This window comes from Ceratotherium simum, chromosome 15 (assembly GCF_057802395.1).
Source record: "Ceratotherium simum simum isolate JZ-2026a chromosome 15, ASM5780239v1, whole genome shotgun sequence".
NCBI classification, from domain to species: domain Eukaryota; kingdom Metazoa; phylum Chordata; class Mammalia; order Perissodactyla; family Rhinocerotidae; genus Ceratotherium; species Ceratotherium simum.
In genome coordinates, this window is record NC_141914.1 from 40,932,374 (window position 1) to 40,954,182 (window position 21,809).

At 36.8% G+C, this 21,809-nt stretch overlaps 1 long non-coding RNA gene across 3 annotated transcripts in view; it reads right to left on the bottom strand.

Moving 5' to 3' along the window:
• LOC106800952 (uncharacterized) overlaps window positions 1–21,809 on the bottom strand; it is a 453,355-nt gene that overhangs the window by 119,409 nt on the left and 312,137 nt on the right. The gene's annotated exons all lie outside the window — the stretch shown is intronic.

The following is a 21,809-nucleotide window of genomic DNA, read 5'->3' on the forward strand; positions in this document are numbered from 1 at the left end:
GGTTATTAATAATCTATATTTATTTCCTCCATTAAGAACACACTGAAATTCAAGGTTTTGGGGGCTTACTTACCTGATATCTAGTTTAATAAATTTTTTTTAACTTTTTTAACACCAAGTCTTTTTAATTTTTCATTTTTTAAATGCATCTCCTTATTATGCATAACTGCAAAGCCATTCTTCACAAGGACATTATGCCTATTAACCTTTTCAAAAATCTGGTCCAATCCCTTTTTAAAATGCAATCCAGTTCCCATACTTTTCTTGAGCCTCCAAATGGTCTAGGTAGCCACAGAAGTGATTGTTCCTACCAGTTTCTTTTCATCACTTCTGCAATTGACCAATTGACAACTGATTGATGGTTATCTTTTCACTTCAACAATGAAAGAAATTACCATCACTATAGCTATGTACAGTAAATGCCTCCAGAGTAAATTACATGATTCTAAAATTCTCCTTAGCTCACTTAGTAAAACATCAACACAAAAAAGTTTCTTTTTGCGCCTCCTTTCCTGTACTGCAGATTTGGCCTTTTCTGTCAGCTGCAAAAAAAGAACTTGACAGCTTCTTTAAAAACAGAAGTATAAAGGAACTTGAATAAAGGATGGCACTGGGCCTGTCTCAAGCAAGTGGCCATTCTTTGCACTTAGAAAAAAATTAGGCATGTGAGCACAGATAAGCCCTATAAGAATACTCTAAAGACTATTCCCAGTGACCTTGAGATTCTCTATCCTTCCTTAACCATTCCTGAGCGTTAGAGCTACAACATAGATTCTGAACGCCGAGTTGCCAACTTATTTTGAGTAGGTGTTGTTTCTCATTGAAAAGAAAACATCCTTAAATTTTTAAACTCCCTTACTGCACTGCAAAGACTCCTCTGCTCTTTCTAAAAGTGCTCAAACAAGCACTATTATGCTAGTGTCACATTCATCCATTATGATATGTTGATGGACAAGAGCTTTAAATTCTACCCCCAAATCTAAACTTACTGTAAATGTGTATTTTATTCTCCCATGAAAGCCCTGAATCTTGTCAAGGAAGGGTATTCAAACATTTTTTCTATTCCTGTGCAATTAAAGTCATTTTTTCTCATGGAGTAAATATGCTGCTATGAAAGATTGGACTGATTTACTCTCTTATTCGCAACACCCCCCTCCTTTTAAGATCACATTTTTAAAGTGGAAAACACACCCAAACAGACAGGAAACAATATTTCTCACTATTTTCCTTGATGTCTTAGGTCCATAAAATTTGTTCTGCTGAATATCTCAAGATAAACTGAACTACAGTTTTGTCTAGAATGGCCGGGCACTGTTTGGAACTTTTTCCACTCTATCAATATTAGGAAGTGATATAGCAGTAAGGAAAATGGATTTCATTTTTGTTCACTGCTGACTCGATCTAGGACATGTGCTAGTTTTCTGATATTTCTGGCCTCAGTTATTTAACCAGACAATAAGATTTTATTAAATGCTGACTTTATGTCCTTGATAGTGGTAGGGTCTATAATGTATGAGAAATATGAGATGAGATCCTGCTCAACAGAAATGGATAATTTATTTGGGGAAATAAGATATCTAGTAGGAAATAGCTGCTGAATGAAACATAATGTACATATTATACAGATTCATATGTATGATAGCATTATATATTGTCACATGATACTTGGCATATAGATGGCATTAAGTAAATTTTGTTAACTTAAAAAATGATTCATCATCTTCCATGTTACCTTTGCTATATTTGTCAGCGGTATTATTATTCAAATATCCCAGATGATATTCATAAAATGTCACTTTTATATCTTTACAGTTGCTCTCCAAACACAAGCTAGCCTAGACCTACAACAGGGCACACCTGCATTAATGAAATTGCTTTCAAGATGACCTGATCTGCCATCTTTACCCACAACATCACTGCTGGAATAACATCTCTCCAACTCTGCTTTTACCATGTTACATATACCTTGGTTTTAGACCCTATAATGCCCCTTTTTTTTTGCTTATTGCATAAAGTCCTTGGAACTTCCAAGTCCAGGGAACTTCCTTGCTTAGTTCCCAGGGCTCTGCAAAATCCAGTTGCAAGAGAGCACCTCTCTGACCTTATTTCCCATCAACCAGCTTACTGCTTATTAATAGTATATCTTACTATTACACACATGCCTAGATGCACACCAAGCTGTTCCACCTTTTATCCTCATCTTCTGCATTCAAGGTCCAAACAAACCAGAGTCTACTATGAAACTTTCCCTGCAGCAGCAGCTCATGTTGATCTTTCTATTCCCTAATGTCTTTTTCATTTATTATCGACTTGATGCACATTTGGCCCAGTTCAAATGTCATCCTCTTTATGAAGATTTCCTTATCAATTCAGATTCAATGAATGTCTTCTTCCACTATGCTCCATAGCTCTCGGCACACATCTTTATTATAATAGATATTATCTTGGATTGTATTTGCATATCATTTTCCCCAGGGAGAATTTAAGCCCCATGAGGAAAGGAACTGTATCGTATACATATTTTTATGTACAGTTATTGGCATACAGATGCTCAATAAATGTTTATTCAGTAAAGACATAGTCCTGCTCCTAAGGAACTCTCAATTCAGGGAGGAGTTTATATTAGTTGTGAGATTAAAATGATGGTTGAGGGGCTGGCCCCGTGGCGTAGCGGTTAAGTGTGCGCGCTCTGCTGCTGGCAGCCCGGGTTTGGATCCCGGGCGCGCACCGACGCACTGCTTGTCGGGCCATGCTGTGGTGGTGTCCCATATAAAGTGCAGGAAGATGGGCACGGATGTTAGCTCAGGGCCAGTCTTCCTCAGCAAAAAGAGGAGGATTGGCATGGATGTTAGCTCAGGGCTGATCTTCCTCACACGCACAGACTAAATAAATAAATAAATATTTTAAAAAATGACGGTTGAATAGCTAAATAAAAAGGATTGGCAGTTGGAAAGATCAGCAGTTCCTCTAAAACAAAAATCGATTTTTTAAAGTATTTAAATGTTTGTGTAATGAAGACCATCTCAAACCCAATTGCTTGGAACATGGAAATTTCCCAGAGAAACATAGTTGCATTTTTAGACCAGTCCACAAAATGCCTATTTAGACCAGTCCACAAAATGTCCATAATTTAGCTGAGTTTGGTAACACAGCCATTTATTGAACATTTGCTAGTTTGGAACACTGTAATAAGTACTTTACATAAATTTTCAATTAGTTATCAAGATTACCTTATGAAGTAAGTATTATCATTACCATGGTACAGATAGAAAACTTACTCATAGAGAGGTTAACTGAATTGCTCAAGGTTACTTGCTCAGCAAATGGCAGAGCTAGGATTAGAACCCAGTTCTGTCTGGCTCTAAGACTCCTACACTTTACATTGCTCAAAACTGACTGCAAATTGTATTATTACTCAATTAATGATTCTGAGCAGTCTGTATACGATAAACACGGGGAGGAAAAGAAAAAGAAAGAGAGTTTTCTATCCATTTCTTCATAACACACCCAGTCTGGGATATCATTGTGTAAAAATTATTCTTTTCTTCTTTCACACATATCCTACTGACCCAGAGGGCTTCCTCAATCTTTCAGTTCCCAGTGGAGTAATTTTTTTAACATTCTCTGTGGACCCATAGTTAGACCTTCAAAGTTCTTCATACTCCTCTCCCTGCCCATTCAAAATAGCTATGACTTTAAAACATGTAGGAGTGTAAGACCAACCTAGTTAAAGTGACTCTTGCTAACATATGAGTGACGGGTAGATATTGGAGTCTTCTTTCATATAAGCACTTTGAGAAAAATGCTCATTAACCCAAGTGAATATGTAAGGATTAAAATTTCAGGCCTTGAAGCTATGTAAGCAAAGCACATATTTTCCATAGAAATCTCCACATATGAACAGAAGGGATTTGAGACACATGTGATGGTGGTGTGTGTGAGATGTAAGAGATTGTGCGGGCAGGCCAGTTGTGCCTGAGAATTAGTTTCTTTAATGATTTTTAATTTGGGGGGAAGAGTCATGAGCCCTTTTGAGAGTATGTTGAAGGCCATGGGTTACCTCCTCAGTTACAAACGATCTTTTTGCATTTCGCTTCATGAAATTTATGGACCTTTGAGGAAACCATGAGGTTGAAGGTTAAAAATTTCAGCCCAAAGCTGCTGCTTTATTGGGAGGTGGAAGGGTTTGTGGGGGTTCCTTCTCTCTACCTCTAGGCAGATAAATCAACCATGATTTCATGTTAGAATGAACTAGGGAGCCCGCCATCAGATACTCTGATTTAAAAGTCTGTAGTGAGTCCCGAGTGGCAGTACTCTAAAGAAAAGCTATTCTAGTGACTCTGGGATGTGATTCTGATGTGCAGCTAAGTTTAAGAACCATTGTTCTAAGCCAGTGGTTCTCAAAGTATTGCTCTGGACCAGCAGCATTGGCATCACTTGGAAACTTATTAGAAATACAAATTCTTGGACCCACTCCAGACTTACCAAATCAGAAAACCCTGGAGATGGAGTCAAGAAATCGTTTTAACAAGCCCGCCGGGTAAATTCTGATGCATGCTAAAGTTTGAGAACTGCTGTTCTTCTAAGCTGTTGAACTTCTAAGTGCAGAACTTCTAAGCTGTTGGCAATCTTCAGACCTTCGCGTAGTGACTCTGTGGCAGTGGCCTCATGCCTAGTTGACTCTCCAGGCCAGTAGTGGCCACTTGTGAATGATGGGCTGCTTTAATTCATGCATAGCTTGAGAGGGATGAGAGTAAGAGGTAATCATTCTGTCAGGACAGGAGATATAGACTTGAGAGACATTGTAATAGAAATGGCAGTTTAAACTAGCAGAGTAGATAAATTATCTGAAAGTATGTAGCATATACAGTGAGAAAATTACCCCAAGGGCAGCAACTCAGAGAACACCCACAGTTTGAGTTAAGAAGAGGAAGAAACATCGGCAAAGGAGAGAGACAATTGGCAGAGAGATAGGAAGAGAATCTGGACAATGCAGCGGCTTAGAAACTCGAAGATAGACTGATTAATCAGCAATTTCAAATGATGCCTGAAACTGATTGGGTTGATCTTAGAAAAGGACAAAGGAGTTGGCTAGAAGGAAGTCACTGACAACCTTTGATTGAGGAATTTAATATTGGGGTGGAGGAAAAGACAGACTGCAGAGATTCAGAAGAGAGTGGGAGAAGAGAAATGAGATGCAGTGGATATAAACAATATCTTTCAAGACTTTGGGAAAGAAGGAAGGAAGTTGGTGATTGGGAGCAGCAGCTCAAGGAAGCCAGTGTAAAGACAGCTCAAGTATACATATTTTAAAAATGAAAGGAAGAAGCCTTCAGGGGACTGTAATTGTTAAAGAAGGAAGGGAAGAGGAGCTATCATGAGAACCATGTCAGGTGTATAAAAGAAGCAAAAGGACTCAGAGTTGCCTTTAGGAGTGGAAAAAGAAAGGAAAGATGGAAAGATTCATATGGGAGAATGGTTTGTGAAGGTAAAGATGATGGGGTATGAAATAGGTCATGCCTGATGGCATCAAACTTCTTTGTGAAGTAGGAGTAAAATCATTTCCTAAGGCTTTAATTTTTTTTCTTTTTTAGATGAGGGATGGCAGAAGGTAGAGGTGCAAAGGGATTTAGAAGAGGAAAAAGCTAGAATGAGAAAAAATGCATTTCTCTATGACTTGGCACTGGCAACCGCTTCTGACTTCCAAGTCTCTATTTTGCATACTTCTACAATGTTAACTCTCTCCTGCTTGACTTCATTTTCCTGATTTTTCAGTGGCTCTTTTTCTACATGCTCCATAGCAGGTCATGGTCCCCAGAGTTTGCCCTGAGCCCTCTTCTCTTTTCAGTCTTCCCTTTTTCCTTGGACATTGCTCCCATGGGTTTATCAATTTGGTTACCAAATTGAAAGCCAGCCCTAATCCTTCTCTTGAGTTCTAAATCTGTATTTAGCTGTCCACTAGACATTTAGTACCTCAGCTTTGCTATGTTTAATATCAAATTCTTTATCTGCTTCACTGTGACCCAGTGCAAACATGCTCCTCCGACTTTAGCAGCTTCCCCAATAATTACTGTGGTCTCCAAAGCAAGAAGTCATCAATGACCGCTTCTTTTTCATCAATTCTCATAACTCGTAATTGTTTAATTTTTATTAATTGTACTTCTCAAATATTGCATCTTTTCTAATTCATATTCCAAAGGTTAATCCTCCATTGTCTCTCATGATAACCTTCTAGCACATCTCTTGGGTTCTAATATGTCCCCTCTTTAACCCATCCTCCATTTCACAGAGATGTCATTCTAAAATGCAGGTCTGTCCATGTCTCTCACATTTAATGACCATCTATTTCCTGTAGCTATGGTTTTCATACTGTGTTCCGGAATCCAGGGTTCCCTAGAGAGGTTTCAAAGACTATAAAATCAAATTATAAAGATGACAATGAAAATGCATTTATATCATTGATCAAAGTCTATTATTGAGTCATACGTGATGGAGATGCACATGCCAGTGGAGAAAAGTGTACTAATAAATAGACCGTTAGAGAAAGACAGTTGATACCCTTGTCTTATAACACATCCAGAGAAAAATCCAAAAATATGCATCCATGATGCTTGAAAAATAAGTGTGAAGGCTGATACCTCAAGAAAACTTCCCATACCAACTAGGCCAAAGTATAAATATTACCAATTCTTCTATTTGGCATGCCTTTGCATGCAATAAGACAGATGTATTACTAATAAAATACATACATAACAGGAGAAAGTACTTAGATCAACTTTGAAACATCAAATCTGGTGGGAAGAATGTGGAAAGATATATTTGTACTGCTGGCATAAAAGCAATGGTAGGAAAAATAGCAGGAGTAGTGATTTTTTATAAAAGCTATTACTGAAAATGTTTGAGGAGTTATCTAATTTGCATAGAGAAGCATTAGCCCTTAAGAAAATGTTTTCTTTTCAAAGCAGTTTTACTTTACTCTATGCAGATCACCAATTTTATTAAAGCATAGTCTTTAAATAAAAGACTGCTCAGAGGGGCCGGCCAGGTGGTGGCATAGTGGTTAAGTTCACACGCTCCCCTTCAGCAGCCCGGGGTTCGTAGGTTTGGGTCCCGGGGTGGAGAGACGCACCACTTGTCAAGCCATGCTGTGGCAGTGTCCGATATAAAGTAGAGGAAGATGTGCACAGGTGTTAGCCCAGGGCCAATCTTCCTCAGCAAAAAGAGGAGGCTTGGCAATGGATGTTAGCTCAGGGCTAATCTTCCTCACAAAAAAAAAAAAAAAGAAAAAAAGACTGCTCAGAGTCACTTTTTATGCATTTATACTTTTAAACATTTATTAACTGCCTACTAGGTGCACTGGATAATAAAGTGTGATTTTCATAATTCACTTTTTTGTAACTGAAATTTGCTGGTCTTCTCCCAAACGGTGTTGATGTGAATATTCACATCAACTCCCAAATGAACAATAATCCACACTTAGCTAAATCTTTCTCAACTGTATAATAATTGTTTCATATCTTTCTGATAACTATTCATCAGCTGAAAAGCCCAATTTGGTAATGTTTACAATGACAGATGAAGCGCTAGTGATGAAATGGAAACAAAGTTAAGACTCAATGTATACAAAAAAAAATAAATGGGAATCCTTAAAAAGTTAAATATTTGGCCCTATTATAGCTTATCAGTCTCAATATCTATTATAACATCTCCCTGCCCCCATCCCATCTTCTAGTTGTATACTTTAAATTGTATACTTCTCCATGCTTAAGGTCATACCTATGTGACCATGCTCAGGCTGTGTGTGTATGTGTGTGTGTGTTTTCCAAGAAGTGATTAAAAGTTTGAATTGTAGAATTAGACCTAGGTTTGATTAACAACTCTGCCACTTACTAACTTTATAACTCCAAGATTAAACTCGTGGTGAGTTAGTTTTCTCATATATAGAAGAGAATAATAATAATAGTAGCTTCTTCATTTAGTTCTTAGGGGAAATAAATAAGAGAATGTATCTGAAACACTTAGCCTGACATACAATAAACTCTAAATTTCAATTAGTTACTGTTATTGCTGTTGTTATGTTGTTATTCTTTACCTACTCCTGTTCAGGAGTCAGTTCAAATAACTACCTCCTTCCTTGAAGTGGCCATAGCTGGGCTGGAATTTGGATTAGACCTTGAAGGGGAGACATGGTCCAGATTTTGTCACACAGCACCTGTACCACCAAGGGAGAGAGAGCAGATGCAGAAGACAACAGGTCCTGCTACATGCGTTCTGTATGGCTTTAGGCAGGTTACCTAATCCCTTTTAATCTGATCTCATTATCTGTAAAACAAGGTTAATAATTACACATTTTTGCCGGGTTGTTTTCAGAAAAGAAACAATGTAGCCTATGGGTAAGCTCCTAACCCAGTGCCTGGCACTTAGTAGGAGCACCAGTTTCCTCTCCTACTGTCAGCCAGACCATCTGCTTCTCCTTTTCCCTTCCTTGCTCTGCCTGAACCCTAGGTGAGGCCCCTTCCTTAGGCTGTGCCCACACTTACATCTCCATACAAAGCTGCCAGGGACTAGCTGTAACTGAATTGCTTTCTCCTCATCAGAGTGGACACCTCTACTGAAAACAAAATCTGTGTCTCAGTAGAATAGAAAAGAAACAGGCAACATCATCATCATCATCATCATTATTTTTTGAAGCATTTGTTTAAAAGGTCCTGTAGACTCCCCGCAGAGGCATCTTCTTTTTACTCTTGTTATTGTTTTCATTATTTTCGCCCTTGAGCAAGCATATTAGACAATTAAAACAAGTCGGATTCAAGCTTTTTCAGTGTTTTGATTAAGATTTTATATTCAGTAGTCAGTGGTATGTAATTTTGGAAGTATGATGCCAATTTTAATTAATTTTCATTGGTTTTCTAATTAAAACAATTAAGAGGTGGGACTTACCCATTGGAAAAATAATTGGAGGATCTCTTGAACATTATCCTTGAGGTTTCACACAAGCACAAAATGGTGTAAATTTGCTTTAAAAATAGCTAGAAGCTCGAAAGAAGTAATTATAATATCAAACCAAAGTTGTGTCTGTATTTATCTTTCTTAAAAATAGGAGATAAAATTTTCCTTGAGCTTCTGGAAGCTGCTTCTGCCTGCCTCTGTGTTCATGGCAGTAGTAATAATTAGGAATAACACCAGACTGTTTTTCCAATAACAGCACGATATGTAAACTTTAAACTTTGGAGATAAATGTCGACAAGACAAAGTACTGAGAGATGAGAAAATGAGGAAAGAAACACTGAGAAAGCTGAGGGAGTGGTAGGAGAAATAGCTAATGTGAATTAAACCACTCTACTGTCAACAGGACACAGTCCTTGAAATAAATGGGTTTCCAACTTCTTTGAAGTCACAGACCTTTAGAGTCAAAACATATTTCCCAGAAACTTAGCATAAGACATAATCCTTGATAATAGTAGGATATTATAGGAGTGAAAATGAACAGAAGAAGGAACAAGATACAGGATACTCAAGCAATTTGGCATAGTGGTTAAATGCAAGAACTCTGGGATCATACTCTCTAGGTTTTAATCCTTGTTCCACCTCTAAAATAGGGATAATAAAACCTATCCCAAAGGGCTGTTGTAAGGATTAAATGAGTTAATGACTTAGAACAATGTACTATCCAAAATAAAGGTTAGTTATTTTTATAATTATCCTCACTCACATTTGAAATATGAAAAAATTAGTAATTTCCCCAAGATACTCCAAAGCAATCTCCACGGTTGTAGTTTACCCAAATGATGTTGTATACAATCTTGCAGAGGCCCAGAGTTTTGGGGAACAAGGATTTAAAACCTCAGCATATTTATCAGGAGTCTTAAAAATGTTGATACCCTTAGATTCCATTATTTCACTTTAAGAAATCTAGCCTAAGGAAATGCTAAAAGTGCAAACAATGATATACAAAGATATTGACCATAACATTTTTTATAAATAAAAATTTGGAAAATCTAAATGTCTCAAAATAAGGGAATAAATAATAAATTATTTAAATAGATGATGGTATATTTATAAGAGGGAATATATACAACCATTAAAAATATTGGCCTCTGGTTATCTTTCATAATGAATGTTAATTACATGCAAAAATGCTGATGGTATAGTGGTAAGAGAAATCAGCAAAATATATAACTGTATTTATAGTACAATCTTGACTATTTAAAGAAATGTCTAGAACATACCTTTGAAAAATGCACTAATAAATTAACACTACTTCAGAGGGTTAGAAAAGGAGTCAGCAAAGTTTTTCTGTAAAGGGCCCTGTAGTAAACATTTTAGGTTTTATAGGCCATATAATTTCTGTCACAACTACTCCACTCTGTTGTTGTGGGGTGGAAAGGGCCATAGAGAACAATAAACAAATGGGTGTGGCTGTGTTCCAACAAAGCTTGATTTGCAAAAAACAGGTCATCGGCCTGCTGGTCATAATTTGCCAATCTCTGGGTTAGATTTATAGATGTATTTATTTCCTTTTTTACATTTTTCTGTATTTTCTAAATTTTTTACAGTGAGATGGGCACAAATTACTTTCATAACCTAAAAATTAAAACAATAAGTTTTAAGCTATAGAAAGTAAAATACTTTTTGCTGTAAAGAATAGGAAACCCATAGATAGTTAGCAAAAGGCTAGAGTAGACTTCTCTAATTCAAAAATGTATATCAGATCACATCAAAAATGACATGATCAAAAATAAAAGCCTCCAATGGTTCCGTACCACACTTGGAATAAAGTCCAAAATATTTTACCTAGCCTGCAAGGCCTAAAACATCCGGCCTCTGGCTATATCTCAGAATTCATTTCCTACCACTGTCTCCCTTGATCACCTGCTCCAGCCATGCTTGCATTGGCCTGGGGCTCTGGGTTGAGCATTTAATTACTTTCATAAACAGATAGTAGCACCATTAGCTTCTTTATCTTCCCATACAATCCAAGGGTCCTGAAAATAACTAAGAAATTTACTCAATCCTCTAAATTCTTAAAAAAAAAATCTAGGTATTTGTATTTTGTACAGAAAGTATCCTAGTATTTGATTCAGTTTTCTGTATTTTTCATGCAGATATTTGTATTAAAAAAATATAGCCCATGGCAACAGAAAACAAATCCAGACTATTACAGATAGAAGATTCTTTTTTTTTTTTTAAAGTATCCTTTATTTATTATTATTATTTTTTTATTGAGGTAACATTGGTTTTATAATAATACATAATTTCAGGTGTACATCATTATATTTTGATTTCTGTGTAGACAACATCATGTTCACTACCCAAAGACTAATTACCATCCATCACCACGCACTTGTGCCCTATCACCTCTTTCCCCCTCCTCCCTCTCCCCTTCTCCTCTGGTAACCACCAATCTAATCTTTGTATCTGTGTGTTTGTTTGTTGTTATTGTTGCTGTTGTTTTCATCTTCTACTTATGAGTGAGATTATATGGTATTTGATTTTCTCCGTCTGACTTATTTCGCTTATCATCATACCCTCAAGGTCCATCCATGTTGTTGAAAATGGAAAGATTTCATTTTTTTTTATAGCTGAGTAATATTCCATTGTGTATATATACCACATCTTCTTTACCCGTTCATCCCTTGATGGGCACTTAGGTTGTTTCCAAGTCTTGGCTATTGTGAATAATCCTGCAATGAACATAGAGGACCTGAAACCAGAAAACTTCTAGAAGAAGACATAGGCAGTATGCTCTTTGGCATCAGTCTTAGCAGCATCTTTTTGAATACCATGTCTCACTAGACAAGGGAAACAAAGGAAAAAATAAACAAATGGGACTGCATCAAACTAAAAAGCTTCTGCACAGCAAAGGAAACCATCAATAAAATGAAAAGACAACCTAACAATTGGGAGAAGATATTTGCAAACCATATATCTGATAAGAGATTAATATCCAAAATATATAAAGAACTCATACAACTCAGAACTAAAGTAACAAACAACCCAGTTAAAAACTAGGCAACGGATCTGAACAGACATTTTTTCAAAGACGATATACAGATGGCCAACAGGCACATGCAAAGATGTTCAACATCACTAATTATTAGGGAAATGCAAAACAAAACAATGAGATGTCACCTTGTGCCCATCAGAATGGCTATAATTAACAAGACAAGAATGAACAAGTGTTGGAGAGGACGTGGAGAAAAGGGAACTCTCATACACTGCTAGTGGGAATGTAAACTGGTGCAGACATTATGGAAACCAGTATGGAGAGTCCTCAAAAAATTAAGAATAGAACTACCATATGATCCAACTATTCCATTTCTGGGTATTTACACAAAGAACACGAATGTGTAAAGAAGATTCTTGATAGAGCAACAGCCCAAACAGGTATAAGGAACCAACAAAAACACCAAATAACCTCTGATTTTACTTTTGAATTTAGAAAAGCTAAAATTTTATAAAAAGCCATAGATAATTTATTTTCCTTTTCCTCTCCCTTTTGTGTATCCATGTTACCTACTCTTGATCTTGGGCACATCAGTACACAATGTATTTATCAATATATTTATCAAACTTTTTTAATTTTTGCCAAGCAGTTATAAAACGAATGTTTTTATGGTTTTAATTTGTGTTTCTTTTATTATTTAAGACAGAGTTCAAGCACTTTGTTATATGTTTAAAAGCCATTTGTTTCCTAGTCTGTGACCTGTATTCATGACCTTTGGTTTTCTATCATCCTTTAGTTGTCTGTTTTTCAGTATGTTGTAGGACTTTTAATATATTATGGAAATTAGCTTTTGTCTGTCATATGTGCTGCAAATAACTTTTCTATTTTGTCTTTTGATTTTATTTATGTATTATTTACTTATCTGGCTATGCAGAAATTTAAAAATTTTTTATGGTCAACTTGATAGGTCTTTGTTGAAGTCTTCTGAAATTTACGTCATGCTTTGAAAGACCTACCCTACTCCAAGATTGTAAAACAAAATTAATTTGTTCCCCTTACATCTTTGTTCCATCTGGGATTTATTTTAGAGTACGGAGTGATGGAGGGAAAAGTGCATACCGCGTTCCTCTGCTAATTTAGCAAGACTTTCTGATTGCAGAATGATAGAACTTGGTTTCTTTAAGCCATCAGGTACTTAACACTCAAAATACTGCAAAACCATCCAACAAAATACCTCCTTTATCAAACAATGTGAACATGTGGCAACACATTTTCCGTCATTTAGATCAGTATTTCCTGAACTTCAGTCATTTGAACACTACCTCTATAATTTTTGACATTTTCATAGAAACTCTTATAATACTGTTTACTTAATACTTTTATTTTAATTGCCTCTTTTTCTTTTTTTTTTTGTGAGGAAGATCAGTCCTGAGCTAACATCCACGCCAATCCTCCTCTTTTTGCTGAGGAAGACTGGCCGGCGGGTAACATCCATGCTGATCTTCCTCCACTTTATGTGGGACACTGCCACAGCATGGCCTGACAAGTGGTACATTGGTGTGCACCCGGGATCTGAACCTGGGCAGCCAGCAGCGGAGCGCGTGCACTTAACCGCTATGCCATGGGGCCGGCCCTTTAACTGCCTCTTTTTATTTAAGTAATTTTAATTAAAAAGGAAACTTTACATCATAATTTAATACTCTAATTAAATTTCTGAAAGCATACAAAAATAAATATTAAAATAAAATTTCACCTATATACCACTAATATCTCATTTATCACCTTGGAAAACAGTGATCTAGTCAGAGCTACATATATAGAAGTTTGGAGCTCTCTAAAACAAAATTTGGGATGACTGACAGAAATGTTGAGTTTTCATACTTAAAGTGTTGATGATACTCCTTTTTTTCTTTTCCTGTGTTGTTGCCCCATAGAGTCTACTGAAATTTAATTTACTCACTTCTGTTACATTATTTGGTGTTTTAATACATGACAACAAAACCTGAATTTTAACTTGTCTGGTAAACACTATACACGTACATACACACTTCTTAACTAAAACAGAAATAAATAGAAAAGCTCATCCTGCCTCTATGGATGAAACATTCTCTACAACTCTAAAGAAACACATTCTACTGTTCAAAACAGGTTTTGCTCTTTGCAGATTAAAACACCTGCCACTATATGAAAAATAATGAAATAGTATGGCCCAAGAGGACTTGTAAAGAGCTTTGCCCAGTTTTTGTAAGTAGATAGCTTCAACATTAATTCCAGGTAGTACACAATACAAATCCAGGTAGTACAGCTCTTTTTTTTTTTTTTTTTTTGTAGAGGAAGATTAGCCCTGAGCTAACATCCATTGCCAATCCTCCTCTTTTTGCTGAGGAAGATTAGCCCTGGGCTAACATCTGTGCCCATCTTCCTCTACTTTATATGTGGGACGCCTGCCACAGCATGGCTTTGATAAGCACTGTGTAGGTCTGAGCCGGGGATCTGAACCTGAGAACCCTGGGCCACATAAGCGGAGTGCGCAAACTTAACCACTATGCCACTGGACCGGTCCCAGTACAGTTCTTTTGAGAATAATAATAATCCTACTTGGGTGTAACTGCATCCCTAGACATATAGGATAAAGCGTCTAGTGAAGATAGATTCTTTTGACTGCATATTTACATTGAATATTACTCTTCATATCTAAAAGTAGATGATGATTTTATAACCTCATATTTAGACAACAGGATGTAAGTAATTAGTGAGATAATCTGAAGCAATGTACTATATAGACTCCTGGAGAAGAAGGCAGCTGAAGAAGAAATATGGGAGAGGATGTTAGTTTCCATTCAAACTATATGTGCAGCCACTAGGTGAAAAGGCAACACAGCTGGGTTGGTCTATGATATTTAAAGTTAAAAAAAATGGTCTTTGTTTAAGTGGCAACTAGTGATATAAAATCTCTCGGACATCTACTAGTTTGTATTTAAGATATAATGCTATTTCTTGTTACTGCTCATCAATAATGAAAACAACGATAGCTAGTATTTAGCAAGTGCTATGTTTACTATGTACCAGGTGTTTTAGAAATACCATCTCATTTAATCCTCATGATATTATTTCCCCCATATTAGAGATGAGGGAGGGGAGTCTCTGAGAAGTAATCTTGCCCAAGTCACGCAATTAGAAAGCAGAAGAGCTGCAACTAAAACTCAGGCCCTTACAAGATCAAGCTTTTCCCAGGAAATCACGATGCTTCCCTGATCAGTCCAGCTCCTTCCACCTCCTGAGACTAATCCTTCTTCTTCTGTCTTGGAGGGGGAACCCAAGCAGAATAAGGCACCTGCCACCTCACACGCAGCCTGTCCCTGGGCAAAAGGGAGAAGAGCAGTTCAGGGAGGCGAGTCTGGCTTCCACTTAAGAAGGATGATGATGATAAGTGGAGTAATTGTTCAAAACACTGCAGGAGCCATGTAAAAGCAATATTTCAAAACAAAAAGTTTTAGACTTTTCCAATAAGTAGTCTGTCATTCAGGCCACAAGTATTTATTCAGCATCTGTGGGGGTGCAGAGCTCTGTATTAGCTTTCTGCACCCCTTCACCCCCCCCCCCATTTGGTTCAAATAATTCATGCAGTTTGGGCTGAAAAGAAACAAACAACATTTGCAGGACTCCATTTCATAAATCTCCCTGCAGGGCATTGACTGGCAGCTCACTGCATCTCTTCTAGCACATTTCACATCCCTGGGGTGTGCAAAACACTTGACTAATGTAAAATATGAGAATATCAAATGAAATGTTTATGGAGATTTTTCTACAGCTGCTACCTAGGAACCCTTTCTCTGTAGAAATGTTGCCAAGATTCCCCAAAATTAAACAGAAATATCTTTCTAATTCTAGCCAGCAAATAAAGAAATTTTGTTAGCATTTCCCATAAGATCATGATGTCACATTCTAAAGGTGATTCTCAGATAATTTGGGGAAATATGTTATTAGGTACTATAAAAGTGTAGTCAGTCAAAAGTAGTTGCCTAAAATAAAAATAATACTGTTTCATATACAGAGGATAGCTTGAGAGACAGATCTAAGTTCTAGATTCTGATCTATCACTTCTTAGCTGACTAATCCTATTAAATGAAGAAGTCTCTGAGAAACAACGTCCTCATCTGCAAAACTGGGATACTATCTATCTCAGGGAGCAGTGATGGGGATTAAATGAAATAGTGACCACGTATAAAGCACCTAGCAGGCTTTCTGGCACTTAGAAGGTATTCAGTTCCTTTCCCCTTCTGTAACTCAAATAGTTCAAAAATACTGATGACTTACCATTTACTTGATTTCTAATTGACAAATAAAAGCTACAGGGAAAAATATAATCTCAAAGAGATCAAGATAAGCTGGTCAGATGCGTAGCAAAGTACTTTGCATTATAGGTGCTTTTGGTCTAGGGTTGAAGTTTCTTTGCAGAACACATTAGGAGGCCATGTAATCTACTCTGCAGAAAATAAAGGACATTTCAATAGTGGCTCCATTTTATAATTTTTATGAGTATTATTACCAAAGTTACCTTCGGGTATATATTAATTCTCATTTCATTGTTTATAATTTATTTTTTCTATTCATAGAGGTACTCTAAATGTCTTGAGAATTTATTTTTTAAAAGCTACTGTAAGGGCCGGCCCCGTGGCTTAGCGGCTGGATGCGTGCCTTCTGCTGCTGGCGGCCCTGGGTTCGGATCCCGGGTGCGCACCGACGCACCGCACTGCTTCTCTGGCCATGCTGAAGCCGCGTCCCGCATGCAGCAACTAGAGGGATGTGCAACTATGACGTACAACTATCTACTGGGGCTTTGGGGAAAAAATAAGTAGAATAAAATTATCCTTTTAAAAAAAAAGCTACTGTAAGATAAGGTATGATGTATAACTTAATCATGGGATAATAATTATGGAACAATAATTATAAATAATAATAATGTTAGCTAAAATATAGCAGCTATCATAGCCACGTATCTGATGTGTGCATTTTAGCTGTTTTACCTCATTTAATCCACCCAGCAATCCAAAGAGAAGGGCATTATTATTATCCTGTTTTACAGATGAGGAAACAGAGGCATAGCAAGGTTAAGCGGTGCGCCAGAGATCTAGAGGAGATGGGTAGAGTGGGAGACACAAAGGGGAGAAAAAGGAAGAGAAAGCAACTGTGGCTCGTTATAAAGTTTTAGCCTTTCTAAACTCAAAAATAAAATCTGAGCCTATCTGTGTTTTCGTTGGTTCCTTGAACTTGTTTGGGCTGTTGCTCTGTCAAGAATCTTCTATTGTAATAGGCTGGATTTGTTTTCTGCTGCCACAGGCTGTATTTTTCTAAAAACAATTATCTGGATGAAAACTACATAAAACTGAATCAAATACTGGGAGGGTTTTTCATACTCAATACAAATGCCCACATTTTTAAAGAAGTATTCCGAAGATTGAATAATTTTTTAAAAGTTACTTCCAAGAACCTTGGATCCATAGGCAGAGTCCCTATATGACAAGCTAGCGGTTCCACTCTCTGTTACGTCATATGTGGTTCTGGGGTTGTGGGCTATAAAGGGCAATAAGACATCATCCTGGTTGGAACGAATGAAGTACTTGTATTGGCAATATCGGCTATTTGATTTCCTAAATATTCTGCTGGATAATATGGTTGTATCTGCACTATTTGGAAAATGACCCACTCACAGGTTCCAAATATTCCTTAACAGCAACTGCCAGTCAGTGTCAAATCTGGCTTGAACATACTGTAATTTCAATTAAGTGGCACACCATTTAAATATGCACATAAATAAATAGCATAGAAAAACTATGGAAGGAGAGCAGAATGATCTAACAATAATGTATGTCAAACTTACGGTAAACACCTATCATGACAAATTTCCCTAACATTCTTCCCTCTAGTGAAAATATATACAGTAATATTTCTATTAAGCATGCTTTTAACAATAAACTTTGATGTCAGAAGCCTGGTTATGAGGGGAAGGAAGAAGAGAGATAGCTTTTGGGGGATTCTTGTCTCACCACACTTTAATGGGGCACTGAACTCAAGTGTTAAGTATATATTGCTGTGGACTTCTGTCTTCCAGGCTTCATGGGGAGATTCTTTCCACTCTTAAGAGGCTCTTAAGAGGTCAAAGGGCAGAGGGCATTTTTGCCACTCTCAGGCCACTCAAGCCAGAGAGTAAGGCTTTCAGTGAGGCTTCTGTGCTGGTTTGCTGTGGAAAAGTTTGTATATGAGATGGTGTCCTTCTCTTCTACCACAGTGGTTGCCATGAACCCAGATCTGAGGACATGAGATCTGGTCCAATCTCCCTCCCACTTAAGTATCCCCAAGTCCAAGTCAAATGTGTGACTATGAACATATGACAATCTCTTCATGCCTCAGTTTCCTCATCTTTAAATTTAAGATGACAATAGAACGTACCTTACAAGGTGGTTGTGAGGATTACTGTTACCTGCCATTAGATGATTGTATGTGTATGGTGGGACAGATCTGGGTTCAAATATTGTCTTTTCTATGTACTACCCTTGTGACTGTGGGCAAAACATTGAATCTCTCTGAGCCACAGTTTCTGTACATTGAAAATGGAAAAAGTTCACCTACCTTTTAGGGTGGATGGGGGGATAAGAAATAATGTATGAAAATTACCTAGACCACAGTAAGTATTCATAAATGTTAGTCACCTAAAATTAAGCCCTCATTTGTGTGTCCACTATGTTTAAGGCCCTGTGATACCTGCCATCGGGAACACGTGGATTTACAGTGTGGCTGGTGAACGTCTTGAATTATTAAGAAGGAAGTTAATATACCACTGTATTAGCCACTGTTTTCTCATATGCTTATCTTGTGGTACAAATATATAATACCTCTAAAGTGGTGTGAGGTTAAAGTGCTTAATTAATAGTCTCTAAGCCTTTATTAGTTTCACCAGTTATCAAATGGCTTATTCTGACACTGAGCTCATCTGTTACATATGGACATAAAAAGTATTTTCTTCCAAATCACTTTGCATCTGATTGATATGAAAATTATATTTTGGGCTTTCCACTAGTAGGTACAGTACCTGTAAATCACAAACAGGTTTTCTATTTGTAATCATGTTTTTTAAAACATGAAGTCTCTTATTTTATACATACAAAACAAAAATCTATATATTGTTTTGTAGACATAAATGTTACATATATAATATATTATATATTTTATATTGTTATATATGTTATATTATATATGTGTTATATATAATATATAATGTGTTATATATATACATATATAAAACAAAGAATAATAAAACAAGAACCTATGTACCCTCCACTCTATTTAAGAAGTAGAAGTATCCCTCCCTAATCCTCTTTTTCCTTAGAAAAGAGTAATCCCTCTTTTGAGTTTTGTGTTTCCCATTCTTTTTCTTTTTATCCTAGTGTTGTTACATTTGTATGTATGTCTACATATACCTCACTAACTTGGAAATTATTTGATGAAAGGGAAAATGTTTTATCTATCTCTGTATTCCTTTCCAGGTTCTAGAAGATATCAAACATAACCAAAAGAACAAATCCTCTACATATTCTGGCTATATCAACTTAAGAAAGTCACTTAGCCTCTCTGAGACTCAGTTTCTCTTCTATGAAATGGGAGTAAACAATCTACTTTGTGAGGACTATTTTAAGCCTCAGTGAATTCATGTTTTCAAAATATTCTTCATAGTGCCTGTTTATTGCAGCTATTCATCAAATGTTAGGTCCATTCTTTCTCACTGCTTTGAACTATGCCAGAAGACTTCAAAGATCCCCATCACACAACTTTATCAAATTGAAGTGTCCAGTTGCTGCTACTGTCTTCATGGTACCTAGCTATTTTGGGGTGGGCAGGATGAATATTGACACGTCTTTCCTTTTTTTTTGGTGAGGAAAACTAACATCCACTGCCAATCTTCCTCTTTTTGCTTGAGGAAGATTGTCCCTGAGCTAACATCTGTGCCAATCTTCCTCTATTTTGTATGTGGGACGCTGCCACAGCATGGCTTGATGAGCGGTATAGGTCCGTGCCCGGGATTTGGCCCGCGAACCTGGACCGCAGAAGCAAAGCATGCAAACTTAACTACTACACCACCGGGCCGGCCCCTGACATGTCTTTCTAAGGTGTCATTTCCATAGTATTCTCAGGAAAGGTCTTTATTGAATGGCATTGGTATTATAAGCTTTCTCGTACTGAGATAGGTTCTGGTCTCTCAATCTCTTAAAGGCCAAACTATTCTCATAATGTTTTTCATCCTTATATGATGCTCTCTATTGTTAAAATCATCGTTGGATGAATGTCTTCTGCAAGTATCTTACATTTCCCCGGTGAAAAAGCACACCATAGAGACTTTTAATTGGAGATGCTTCCCATGTGGATGGCCAGAACTTAGAAATTATTTTTAGACATAGATCCTATATTATTGTGAAAATGGACCTGTCTTTATTCTCACATTGTCTTTCAGTGTCTAATGTTATCCTAAATAGCCTTGATCCAAGATTATTTGATGTCCTGTCTCTGAGAAAGATAAATCATAACCCATATAATGTTAATGCACATATTAGCCTGGATATCCTGACCAGTTCTGGGAATTCTTTAGAATGATCATTAATGCTAACTTTGAAAAGCCTTAACGTCAAGTAGCTAAGATTATTCCCATTTTGCAAAGAGAAAGTAGAGGTAAAGTGATTTGTTCTACCTAGTGGGGGGATATATATCAGAGGGCTATTAGTTATTCATAGTGCTACCTCTTGATTTTAGGTTATCTTTTAAAAAGAAGACTTAAATGCTTAAGAAATTTTTGCACAGAAAAATAGATCCATTCCTATAAATCACTCCTTTGCTCATTTTTTGTTTTATAAAAGATAAATTCCTTTAAAAATAAACCACCAATATTTATTTTAAAAGATCTACTTATTCCTTACATAATTTTCAAAATACAATGAGGGAAAATGTTCGTTAGCTCATTTCAGGAAAAAAAACAAAGAATTATATTATCTCATTTGATCAGTCCACCACTGCTCTTAGGGGGAAGAAATGTAAGATTCAGCAGCCATCCAAACAACCAAAGCCTGGAAGAATCTTCATGAGTATAATCTAAGTTTTCTGAAATTCTGGCATGGTTTCAGACAATCCCAGTAGGCCATTCATGAAAGAATAGTATTGGACAGGCTCCTGCAGAAGCACTCAGCAAGACAAATGATGTCTGTGATTCATAGGCCTTGGAAGGAAAATAGTAAGGGTTTGCCCTCATCAGGAAGAGACCAAACTATATATATATTTCCACCTCCCTGACCATCCATCCATCTATTCATCCATCCATCCATTCATCCACTCATCCATCCATATTTGTCAGTCTGTCTCTCAATCTATCCAAAAATCACCAGCTTGTAATAGAGCACTACAGGCCCCAAAGTGTTCAATGAAATAGACTAAACGAGAGTGAGTGCTCTCTACAAGGCTGCAGTACATATCATCAGTTCTTTTTCCATAAATGGCTTCTGGAATTTCAAAGTAATACATGAGTATCCAAAAAGAATTATATTAGATTCAACTTTACTAAACAGTCATAGGTTCATGAAGCTGGAAGGGAACTTGAGCAATCATCTAGCGGGAAGAAGAAAAGAACGCAGTCTTTACTCAAATAGAAAAAAAAAATCACAGTTATATAGACTTGAGGTTTCTAAAAGAACAGGAAACTGACATGCAGAAATAAACACAATTTACAAAGCACTGGAGAGTGCACTTTTAGCACAATTGACTAACACTTCCAGAAATGACAGAGATACCTTTGTCATAAGTAATAAAATTTACTCAGAAT